This window comes from Meriones unguiculatus, chromosome 8, assembly GCF_030254825.1.
Source record: "Meriones unguiculatus strain TT.TT164.6M chromosome 8, Bangor_MerUng_6.1, whole genome shotgun sequence".
Lineage (NCBI taxonomy): Eukaryota > Metazoa > Chordata > Mammalia > Rodentia > Muridae > Meriones > Meriones unguiculatus.
In genome coordinates, this window is record NC_083356.1 from 56,313,177 (window position 1) to 56,326,410 (window position 13,234).

The following is a 13,234-nucleotide window of genomic DNA, read 5'->3' on the forward strand; positions in this document are numbered from 1 at the left end:
ATGGTGCTGAATTGGTCTCTATTTGAGAGCACCCCCTCCATCACTATAATAAATGTAAACAATGATGACAGGAAGACTGGTATTTCTCCCGATCAACAACTTTATAAAAGGATATAAGGCTAGGCGATGGTGCGACCAACCTTTAATCTTGGCAGAGGCAGAGGCAGAGGCAGAGGCAGAGGCAGAGGCAGAGGCAGAGGCAGGCCAAGTCAGAATTTAGAATCTTGAATTTGAATCAGTTTGAAGACTGCCTGGTCTACAGAGTGTTTCAGGACATCCAGGGCTACACAGAAAAACCTTGTCTACAATAAAATAAAACAAAAACCATGTTTAGAATTTAAAAGTTCATGTATTATGAAACTTTTAATTAACATAAAAGATGATAGGAAAATATTAATTTGTACATTTGAGGAATTTTGAAGGGAAACAGCAAGTATTTGTTTTTAACCTAACATTCCACCTTGGTATTTTCATCTTTTCACTGCAATTTATTCACAAAGCTGTAGTATGTCAGGAATTTTAATAGTCACTGACTTCTGTTCATTTAACAGAAACTGTTCAGTTTCTATTTTGAGAGGCCAATCCTTTGAACATTCTTTATATAATTTCAAGAAAGACAAAGTCTTTTCTAATAGTGAGCAATAATTTTCAATCCTTTTTACATATGTAGAGAATACTTATGATCAGTTTCAGATTAATTCAGTGAGACATATAGTTCTGAGGATTGCAAATGATTTCAACATATGGTGTTTGCTACCAAGAAGCCAAAAGTTAATAATTGCTGCACACATATTGATAATAAAATAATATCAAAAGACAGTACATACTGCTAAAACTTAACATCAGTGAGAGATTGAGGTTGTTTGGTATTTTTACTGATTTATTATCTCTATTCCCTAACTCTGTTCCTAATACAAATTAAGTGTTTTGTTCCTGTTAGTTGCATAATTTAGAATCTGAAGAAAAGAATAAGTACAAGAAACATGATCATATGGCATTGATCACATGGCATCAGCTTACAGGTATCCCCTTAAGATAGTACATGCACTCACCAGTTACCAAGTTAGAGAACTGATAGACATTATTCTGTTTTTATCAATGTTTTAAGGAATTAAGAGCAAAAGTAAGTATGGTTTTATTAGTGTTTATTAAATGCTACATTCTTGGTGTATTTTTTCTATGCTACTTCTTTTAACATGCATACAACTATTGTCATTTTTAATTAGAATATGGAAAGTTAACTGACTTGCTTAAATAACCGAGCAAATAAATAAGAATAAAAAGAAATTTTTTTTTTGTTTTTTATTTTGCTTTGTTTTTTGAAATAGGTTTTCTTTGTGTAGCCTTGGCTGTCCTGGACTTACTTTGTAGACCAGGCTGGCCTCAAAGTCAGAGATCTGTGTGTCTCTGCCTCCGTAGTAATGGGATTACTGGTGTGAACCACTGATCCCAGCTTGGATAAAAAGGATTGTTTTAAATGCCTAATTATGTGATTTTAAACAACTCAGCCAACTTTAGCATTTAGGTGCTTTTCCAATTTTTATATCACCATCTAAATTAAAGCTTTTAAAAAAATCTACCTCTCATGATCAATTTATAACAAGTTACATATGCATAGGTATATTTCTGTTCCAAGATATCAGGAATTACATTGGAAATAGAGAAAGAAAATGATAACATAGAGAATGCTCTCAGTTAGCAATGTTTGCTGGCATTCCACTAGAGGGATAAATCTATAGTAGTGTATTCATTACTGTAGTAAATAGCTGCGGCATGATGTCCACTCACAGAATGAGGAAAATCTTTTACAAGGGGAAATACTTTCTACCTTCCAACAAGACTTTTTCAAACATTTGAACATGTTGACCAGTTCTAACTTACACATCAAATTCATTTATAGAAATATCATTAATAAACCCACCAATCATTTTTACATCTCCCCAGTGTGATTGATAGTTTTGTCTTTACGTTGCACTTTTTAGACCAAAACTTGCAAATCTAGTATCTCTTTTGTGCCTGCACTGTTAATCATCACCGAAGTATGACTAGAAAACTCACCACTCAGAAATAAAATCAAAAGTAACAATGTTTTCCTTAACGAGCACTGGAGGGGAAAGGAATCCCCAGAGAACACACTAAGCATGTGACAGTCTCACACTTCAGAAACTAGTGCTCTGACATCCAGTTAAGGAACTCAAAATTGAAAAAATAACAAAAGTAAATACTGATAAAACACTATATAAACTAGGAATATTTCATTTTCCTTATTGCAAAAGGGAAAAGACAATTTAGTTTCCCTTGGTGAAATGATGATGGAGCTATGTATTAGATAAAGTGGCCTTTATTCATGTGCTTAGTTGTCCTGCATGTGAATAATATATCCACAGAAACTTATTATATATATTTATATATCTTCATATATATATATCCTCATATATATATCCATATATATATCATATATATAGCATCATATGTATATATATATATGAGATGATGATAATTCCACTACTTGCTCTTAAAGGCTTTTCCTGGTCAATATATTTTGTTGACTAATTATCACATATAAGGAGAAGAAAAAGAACATTAGTCATATGAACGCTGAGACGGGGGAACTAAGAAAAGCATTCCAAACCCTAAAAACCTGAGATAGTTATTAATAAATTGCTTAATATATTATGTTAATGCAAAATAATAATATAGCTAGCTGCTTTGTTTCAGGTTCCCTTTTTTTCATTTCATGCTTTTTCACAGCATATTTTTTTATTATATTGTGCTTTTATCTGTATTTCACTGTCCTTAGAAACTGTTTTCCTGACTGCTTTAACAAATATCACTGATAAATTTTTCTTACCAGAAAGAAAGAAAACTGGTAAATAATTTCAAAGATCCATTCCTAGCAAAAATTCGATATTTTTAATTTAGGCTTCTTATAAATGAGACTAATAACAATGTGACTAAATTTCCATCTGTCTGGATTTATATCCATTTTATATGTGGCTTGTTTTTCTAGACTACAAGGGAGGACTCATCTGCTAGGCCTTACTTGCCCCATCAGAGTACTTCAGCTGAAAGCTTTGTCAGAGAGCCTAAGTGGTCTCTGATCATGCACAAATGCAAACTGCAAATTAGCATTAACATTCTACTTAGAACAAAGAGGTACCAGAAGGCACTATGAATCAATACAGATTTCCCTGGTTTCCATTAGAGGGGATTCAAATTCTTTAAAACAAATCTCCATCCTTTGCCACAGAACTAAAACGTTATTTATTTATTTATTGAGGCAGGATCTTACACTGCAGCCTCAGCTGTTCTAGAACTTAGCTATGCTGGCCTTGAACTCCCGGAGATCCACCTACTTCTGCTTTCCACGCACTAAACTTAAAGGCATTCCCTACTGCACCGGGCAGGTGAGAAAGCAACTTGTTTTTAGTAACTTCCTTTTCAATAGATGAATTCGTTTGTGATTATGAGTAATGAATACTTGTTGTGATAGGAGTGATTATTTTCTCAAAGATTTGTCACAGTAGCATAAGAAATTTAATGAAATAAGGTAACTGGGCATTGTTTATAAAATGTTGCTGGTTTTTCAAAGTTTAGTTTTGAAGTTAGGAGTCTGGAGAAAATTTAAAAGTTCAAGTGAATATGTAAACAGTGAAGAACTTACACTGCTTTACTTTTCTCCAAAAAAACTACAAGTCATGGCGTTTATTCCTCATTAGGGTAGAAAGTGAAAGAATCAGACTAACTTTGTAACCTATGTTTCTTTTAATTGCCTTATAACTTATATTTGCAAGTTTTAGGCCCATGTTAATTAAAGCCTCTTAGTGCTTCTCTAGAGAAGGAAGGAATGTAAAAGTTCCTGACATTAGCCATCTGTGAGGGCAGAGATAAGGAAGAGAACAAGTAGAGATCTCTACTAAATAGAGAAAATAGAGATGGGCTTTGTTTGGAAACTGGGCCAAATGGCCCCAATCCTTCTCCTGACTTTTGATCCAAAGCCTGTAACCCCCACTCCTCAGAATAGACATGGGATGAGTTAATCACCCTCCCACATTTAACTGTGGATGGCAGAAAATTCCAAACTGACTTAAAGATCAGATATTTACGACAGGGCTGACTGGACCTAAGGGTGACCAGAACTAACCAATTATTTTAAAAGTTAGACACTTCATCCAATCCTAAATTGCCAAAAAGTCAACCCCAGGAGATTCCCGCCTTGTGTCTTTTAAAAACCTAAGCTCTTTGTCTCCCAGTGCCACTCCTAGCTGACCAGCAGGGGTGATCCCATTGTACAATGGTTAAAAAGAGTCTCTTGCGTTTTTGCATCAATGGATGATTAGTTTCCTGAGTTCTCTTCATACCTTCTTATATTTAGGAGTTTGCTGGGCCTAACAAAAGCAGCTTTGCTTCCATCAAACCCGTCAAAACTACATTCTGTCATCTTCACTATGAGGAACAGCCTGTAATCATTTCCACACTCAGCAGAACTGGGAACTGAGTTTCAGTTAGTTTAGTTTCTACACTTTTTTCCAGGTTATAAGGTTTTACATTGCAAACACTATCTTAGAAAGTAACTGAGAACTAGTTCTCAATTTAAAATCATTTAACATAAATGGAATTTATTATGGTGAGTTAGCTGTTTTGAAGTTGTACAAATTGAATGTTTCTGCAGTGTTTGAGAGTTTATCCTTGTTTTCCTAGTTTGGAATTAACATACTTTAGATTCATTTCTGTTCCTAACTGAAACTCTTGTACTCTATTTTTTTTAACTTATCTACTGTTTTAAATTATCTACTGTTTGCATTTTGAAAATAGTTAATGTGAATGTAATAGTCTACTTTAGAACTTGCTAGTGACTCTAGTAGAGAAAAATGGATTTAAATATGTTTATAGGTTCCAGTGCTTCTTGGCTTCAGAGAGACCTAAAGTTAAACTTTGACACAAAGGAAAATCTGTTGACCTCACGCGACTATATGTTAAAGCTTGTGTGTTGGGGCTGGGGCTGGGGCTATGTATTCTGATGTAAATTATTGCCCTGCAAGATCCGGTTGCTGCCCAGATGAGCAGACACTCACATACCTCAAAATGACCTTTGTAACCTTGCCTAAGAAATTATTTCTGATTGGCTTATTAAAAGGCCTATATCTGTAGTATGGTGGAAGGAGGTATGCATGGCTAAGATTTGAGGAGACAGAAGGATTAAGATTAAGATTTTGGAGACAGAAGGATCACAGGAGAGAGAAACAGGAAGAGGAGGAAGGAAGGAGAGAGCCACCATGGCTTATCATGGAGAGAAGCATATGGTTGGCATGGATGGAGGAAGCGGCCCAGATGAGAGAAAAAGCAAGTATTTATGGAATTACGGATGAGGAGCAATCCAGATAGAAATCTACTCTGAAGTGATGATGGTTACTGTTACTCAGTTATGGCTCTCTGATAACAGAGAGTCATCAAATTTTGTCTGTGCTTCAGTCCTCATATCCACCTGGTACCTCAACCTCATGAGTCACATGTCTGAGTCACATGAACGTTATAGCAAACAACTGTAGTTTGTTCCTACTGTGGAAAACAGCCAAGAGCTGCACGTGAGAATCAGTTAGAATCATATAACAGCCTGAAAATAATTCTAGTCTTTAGCCAAGGTGCAAAACCACTTTCCTGAGAAAGGATCGTCTTTCTCACAATCTTAGAATTCCTTTGGCATTGTTTTTTTTTTCCCCCTGTACGTAAATCAGTTACAGAAAATACAGGTACATCCTTATGGCAAAGCAATAAATGGCATTTCAAGACTAACCTACCAATCATGCTATATAGTACGGTGAGTAAAATACACAGGGGTACAAATGTATTTAGCCTCAAGAAGGTGACACAAGATGCCTTATCTAACTGTTAATGTATTTGGAGTCAAGTCTTAAAAAGCAAATTTATTTCCTTTCTTTTTTTTTTTTTTATAGGTTTGGGGAGTGTTAAACTTCATTTTTCCAGATCTAAATATATCTGTATCTAAATATTAAAAATAGCATTAAAAAAAACAAAACAAACAAAAACAAACTAATAAAAAAAAAGCATGTGAGTTATCCAGCAATATGTATCATACTCGTCCTGTTTCTGAGACCCAGCTCAGTCCATAGTTTGGAAGAACTCTAAGACAATTTTTCCACACAGAGGAAAAAAAAAAAAAAAAAGAGGTTGGCCAATGGCTTCAGGATTTCTATAAGAATCCAGAGATAATGCCTATTCAAAGCTCTAAAAGGGTCCCTGACACACAATGGGTACTTATTTCAAGATACTCTTTAATATTTGCTCTTTAGCTTATTAGTTTCGACATTAAAACATATGCGAGGAGGACCTCCCCTATCAGTGACTTGGGGAGGAACACGTGTGAAGAAGGGGGAGGGAGGGTGGGATCGGGAGGGGAGGAGGGAGGGGCTTATGGGGGGATACAAAATGAATAAAGTGTAAAAAAAATATGAAATAAAAAAAAGAATTCCCTCAAAAAAATATATGCTAGCCTTAACAATGGGTTTGAAATAACTTTATGACTTCATTGGTTTTTTAAATTATTTGTTTATCGGTATTTTCTTGTGTGTGATGATGCTAATGTGGAACTCAAAGGACCTATGGGCACTCACCCTCTCCTAATATGTGGGTCCAGGGGTAGAATTCAGTTTGCTAGCCTTGGCATCCAGAGCCTTTAGCCACTGAGCCATCTCCCCAGCTCTATTTGTAATTTATAAAATGCACATTAATTCAAACCCTTGCTGGAAAATAATATGCATTTCTTTGTAATTGTTTCCAAAATAATGAACAGAAGTTGAAGTTACTAAAATCATACAAAAAAATGTAAAGGTTCATTTTTTACTACAACATATACTAGAAGGCTTAAATGTTTTTATCAGCTGGCCAATTACAAAGTTATCCTCTATATGTTAAGTTCACGTACTCCTAATTTCATAAGAAATCCATTCCTTCTCAAGTGCTATGACAACTGTTCAGTTTAATAAGAAAATGGGTAAGTCATTTTTAATCATCATGTTTAACACATTAGTAGAGCTGTGACTCCCAATATAGAAAATTCTACTGTTTCTTCTTCTCTTTCATTTGAATTCCCACTAATCTATATTTATGTATCAAAAACAACAAAGGAAAACAAAAGTCTTTCATGTTGTATTCTGGAATTATAGTTACACAGATAGTCCTAATACTAGGACCCCAGATTCTGAATTATTCAACCACAGTTTATTAAATGCACAACATGTTCAAAATTATTTGCATTTATTACAGTCTTTACAGTAATAACAGTCTACTTCATAAGCTCTTAATTAACAATGCCAGGAAGAGTTTTCCTAAGATAACAAATATGAGTCTAAGATACATGTAAAAGTGGGAAAAAGAAAGAGGTTACTTCAAAATTCACTTTATCAATGTTATTGCTAATTTCTTATTCATTGTCAAAATTGTACATATCATGGCAATAAAATTTAAAGAAAAAATAGGAGTTTCTTTTTTTTCTTAAATTATATGCTGCATTTTACACCCATATTATTAGGATTTTTATAATAAAATATCTTCAAAATGAGGTATAGCAGTAATGACTCAATTTTTGTAGAGGAGGAGTGTACACTCCTCATGTTTATAAGTGAATATTTATAAAGTAACCCGAGTCTTCTGTGCACAGCAACTAAGTCATAGACCTAAATCAGCTACATATTCTTGTAAGAATCATGAATCATATTTCATTCAAAAAATAAGTGCTTTAAACCCTCCCAAAATTGACTAAGTTTCCATTTTATTTTATATTTTTACATTTTAAAAGTTTTATGAAACATAGAGAGCAAAACTAGTCTGAAACTTCTCAAATGCTATCCTCACTCAAATTACTTTGAAGGGAAGAGCTATAGGCCTAATTCAAAGAGTAGAAAATTAAACTTTAGTGGGTTTTAGAACCTTCTGGAGTATTACTACAAGAACTCGCCAAGGAAGGGCTTCTGCTATCTTCAGTGAGCATCCTTTCACCACCACTGAAAAAGCATCCTTTAAGGTGAAGGTTGCATGTACTGCTCAGAACACATTTCTGAACGAATGCCCGTGTATATATATTCCTTCTGCTTCTAATGGCATGCATGAATAATGAATAAGAAGCTTATGAAATATGCACTCAGATAGCCTTTCTCTCTTTTTAGACTATACTGCTCCCATAAAAAGAGAACCAGTGCTGCTAAAATAACAGCCTAAGGTTTAATATGATTTAGCATAAAGTACAGTTTCTTCCACACAAATTTAGCCTACTCTGCCAAAAAGAATTACTCTGAAGAAAGAAACCCAGGATCACACATTGAAATGAGATTTTCATACCTTCTTGTTGTACTACAAATTGGGAAGAGCAAATATTTTAAATAGAAAGTAGACTGAGAAATATTTTTTAATCTCTTATAAAGAATAGTCATATTTTAGCACTTAGAAGACAAAGAGGAGAAATTCTATGCTAAAGTTCCCTCTCCCTCCCTCTCTTTTTTGTTTCTCTTCTCTCCCTCCCTCCCTATCCTTTAAAATTATACATTACACAGGAAAAGAACAAAGAAAAATAATAAGGGTGGCTTGGAGAAAACATATTTTGGGAAAGGTAAAACAAACGTTCTTTACTTCAAATCTTTACTTAAACACTTTAAAGTTAAATGATGGTGAAAGATGTTATACAAGTGAAGATCCCTTATACTTCATTCAACAACATTCACAAAATCAAAGAGTAATTTTATAATATCCTCTACAACATAAAATATTATGGGGAAAGCATCATCATAAGAGGTGGGCTAATATGCATAAAACATTTAAACTAAGTTAACACTACTAATGTAGCTTTCTGGGATTTAAAATAAATAAATAGTGTAGTCTTGTTTTCATATTTTTACTTTAGGCAGAACTTAACCTGTTTGACATGCAGTTTTAATGCTGTTACTGGTATGTCCGTATACACAAGTCTGGACTATGGCTTGTAACGGAATAATAAAAGAGAAAGCTAGTCTCCACACAATAAAATGGTTACATTTGTGTTCTGCTCACAGTTTTATTACTATAACTAATCTCTTCTTTGTTTTACTTAAGCCTTCGTTTTTACCCTAAAACCGGAAATATTTGTGGTGGTGATGACAAATGACCATGGTTACTAAGGGCTAAAGTGCCATATTGCACACAGACAAATGGATTTCACAGTTTAAATCCATACCTAGGGTGAAGGGTCAGTCAGTACTACTTGCACAAAGACCATTGTCATAAAACAACAGAGATTTGTTTAAGCTAACAAATAAATGTCCAAATAGAAACTCTGGTGTCAATTAATGTATTCTTCCATGTTTTAAATAATACCTGTCTAGCATTTTCCTTGAACAAATAGGAGAAGAAAGCTACAGAGACGAAAGGACCAATCAAAAGTAGCTTATTTTTACATTCCAGATATTAAAACACACAATGACTCTGTATAACTGACATATTAAATAAGAAATAACAATAAGATGTTTTCCTATTGAATCTAATGCTTTGATATCCTTTACATGACACTGTATAAATATAACCTATTCAAACAGATTTTATGATTGTTTATGCCAGAGCCAAGAAATATTTTCAGCTTCACAGATAAGTTGCTTATAGAGCTAAATACATCAGAAAAACAAGTCTGAATTCCAATATCTAACAACATTTTTGTTGTTTTTAGTGTCTCTCCTTTTGTAAGTACACAAGTGTCTGTCATGATGTAGATGCATTTTAGTCCATTTGTACTTAATATTTAGTATAATTCAATTAAATATACATTTATTATTATTCATAAAATATCATAACAAAAGTTAAATGAAATTTCAAATTATAAGTTTCTGAGATTGGGTTACCAGCCCATACTTTTCCACTATTGATCTTCTCTAGGACTACAGGTTTGGAAATAAAATATTTACCATTCAATGTTGCCTTGCCTCAGTCTGAATCACATTCATCTTGTAGTCTTCTAAAACATATTCATCTTTGGCAGAAATGAACTGAAAGAGAAGAATATTAGTTTGCTATTTTTAAATCAAACCGTGAAAATTAGGGGTTTTGCTTTTTATTCTTCTTGTTCTGAAATTATAGGGTGACACTCTCCTCAAAAGCAAACCTTACCCTCTATTTTCCTGGTATGTTTACATACAGACAAAATTGGTCAAATTACATTATATTCTGGGCTTAGGTTTTAGAGAAAGCATGAAAGGACAATGAAAATGATAATACAGTTGCAGTATCTTAGGAAATTCCTTAAATTGTCTATTAAGTTTACCACAGTCCATTTATCTTCTGAAATTAAAAAAAGATCATTTTTCCTTAAATACTAGGTAATACCGACAGTTTATAACTAGGGCCCTAATTTTAAATTGAATGTCTGAAGGCTTGAACACATGGTTCCATAAGGCGTGAAAACCGAGAATGTAACACATCTACCATTTCCTACCAGCCCAAGCAGGAAAGCAGCCACTTCTAAAAGTCTCTGTCTCTCTCTGTTTTTTGGTTTCCAACTCCACCTCTCTACCTTCCAACCTGAAAACTGTTTCATATCTTTTCCTCCCTCTCCTTTTTCTCCCTTTCCATCTTTCTCTTTCCTTCTTTCTTTCTCTTGGCAAAATTCTGCTGCTTTACCAAAAAGCCCATTAGCCTCCTCGAACTACAAAAGCTTGGGGAATCAGGCCAGGTCTCACTCGGAGTCAGCTGGGAATCTGGAAAACTCCCCAAACGAACTTAAATTTTGGTGCTCAAAGTTACAAATTGAATTTTATTTATACTGGAGTCGTCATTTTCCACAAGCAATTTCAACACTTGGAGCTTCCTTTTCCGTATCAGATATAGGCTGTAACACACATCTCAAGCAACACTTAAGTGTTAGGTGAGTGAACATTTGCTTAGCCTGGCATAGTGTTTACCAATAAAAAACAGCATGAATATTAGTACTCAGAATAATGATTCTTTAAGCTGAGGGGGTTTGTATGTACTGTACATCCTTGAACTGTATCTAAGAAGGTTTAAACAGAGCGCTACACCTTCTCAGTCCCTGTGATATGGCTACTTGATTTTATATTAAAATTGATACCCTCATAAGTATACCAAGTCCAGATAAAGTCTACCCAGCCTAGCCCCCTCTGTATTACCATTTTCCTTGTCTTATACTGCCTTTATCAACCTATTCTGCCATTCAAAAACTTTACAAAGTAAAATAAGTGGAATACATACTCACTATCCTTAATGAACAATACTATTATTTAACTACCCACATGTTTCATATAACAGGAAACAGATATGCTAAAATGCTTTGTTTAGGCTTATTTTAAGAGAACAAAGAAACACACATTTTGTTTTGGGATTTTGTTCATTCCCCATATTTTACAGAAGTGGAAAGGTTTGCGGTATTACTTTAGACACGAATTTTCCAATTTTCTTCTGGTAGCTTCCATGTTGACGGTATAATCCATTGAACTTTATTTAGGGAGTGCAGGTCATTGTAAATCAATTTCAGTAAGCTCGTATTTCCAAGAGAGTTCAAGCAGCCACATCTTCTCAGCCTCTGTTGTATGTGACAATTAATTTGATATGAAAGTTGAAATTCTCCTATATAAACCAATACCAGATGAAGCAAAGTATTTACCATCAAATTAGAAGACAGGGTAAAAGGAGACCCCCGAGATTGAGAAGGCAGGACAGAAGAGAACAAACACCATGTGGATCTATTGCATTTCCTAACCGTTGTAAACTTTTAGAAGTACGTAATGTCTCTAAAATTATCTAATTAGTTAATTTGACCCTGATGTTAAAGAAAATGCTCCATTTTAAATATCTAATTTTTAAGACTTTAAATACAGCTTTGGACCTCAACTGAGAAGAGTCTTGTTTCCAAGGAGACATTTGGTGATTTGGAGGTTATTTTTGACTTGTCACTATTTAGCTGAGTTGTGGGGAAGTGGTTGCTAATGAGCAGAAGTTGGAAATTTTCCTAAACATCCTGCAAGGTGGAGAATGGCCTCACAAACTGGTATTATTCAGCTCAGTGGGTTTATAGAGCTAAGATTCAGAACCCAGGAATGAAGCCATGGAGTTTCAAAAAACGTTTTTTGTTGGATTTCCCAGTCCCAATCTGTTCTCTGCCTGTTGGTGGCACAGTACTCTCCACTCAGAAGCAGGGCGGTTGCTCTCATATTCATCTTTTATCTTACAGCAGTTGCTCACAGCTCCTACTTACAGAGTGTGCTGTGGTCGCTCGGTTTCAAGTGGGAATTTAACATGCTTTGGATACGTAGCAAGAAACATGTGAGCTCTCAGTAAAGAGAATTTGTGGGAAAGAAAAGTTGAACAGCAGGCATCTTGCCTTTCCCCCAACTCCAAATGCCTTTAGTAAATCCAAAATTGGAAGTGTGAATAAAACCACTCTGTATTTTAAGTGGATGTATTTGGGGAGAGTTGGTACAGTGCCTTCAGCACACAAAATCTTCACTGCTACATGGTCACTTATTTGGAAGAAACTGTATCAGTGTGAGGAGTTAGTTAAAATTTTTTAAAAAAAATAAAAAATAGTTCACAGAACATGTACATGATTACAAGTCAGCTGACACAGGCCAAAGACTCTATCTGTCACAAAGTGACTTCTCTTATCTTTTCAGATATGTTGAACTCTCCATTAATTAATTTGCATTAATTAGATTATTTAGAGGGGGAATTAAGCTTGTCACCTTTAAACTAATCTGCCTCTTTTAAAGCCAGTCAAATTCCATCAAAACCACAAAACAGATTTCCACCCATTAAAAACCTTCGGTCATGGTAAAATCTATGAGAAAATTCTCCAGATCAACCTCCCTTATTCCAGCTGATCACTGGTAATGCATGGAGTGTGCTGTCCAGGACAGTAGCATGTACCATGTGCTCACTGAGATCTTGACATATGGTTCAACTCAACTGAAATGTGTTTTGAAGTATTGGCTCCCAAAACATTCATTGATTTTTATATTGATTCTGTTTGAAATGAAGTTTTGAGTTAAATTAAAATATGTACTACAATTCATTTTTTTTTACTAAAAGTACCTCTCTTTCTAGGCATGATACAAGACTGAATGCAATCCAGTTTGGGAAGCAGTGGAAGATGCCATTAATTGGCAAACATTTTTTTAATGAGAGCCATTGTACAAATAATTGATTTACTTAAATTTTCAAATTTTTCTTTATTGTCGACAGG

General features: G+C 34.5%; 2 protein-coding genes across 28 annotated transcripts in view; one reads left to right on the plus strand and one right to left on the minus strand.

Annotated features, from left to right (window-relative positions):
• The window catches only part of LOC110566038 (nonsense-mediated mRNA decay factor SMG5-like), a 150,148-nt gene that overhangs the window by 119,934 nt on the left and 16,980 nt on the right, over positions 1–13,234 (minus strand). For 23 of the 26 annotated variants that reach the window (XM_060389433.1, XM_060389442.1, XM_060389439.1 and 20 more), the window contains one exon: positions 9,945–10,025. The exons of 1 other annotated variant lie outside the window; for it this stretch is intronic. The gene's annotated coding sequence lies outside the window, so the exon portion shown is untranslated. Of the gene's footprint in view, positions 1–9,944; positions 10,026–11,424; positions 11,632–13,234 lie in introns of those variants that run through there. 2 more of the 26 variants (XM_060389451.1, XM_060389459.1) reach the window with 1 other exon arrangement.
• Positions 1–13,234, plus strand: part of Sybu (syntabulin) — a 102,079-nt gene that overhangs the window by 5,838 nt on the left and 83,007 nt on the right. The window lies entirely within an intron of this gene.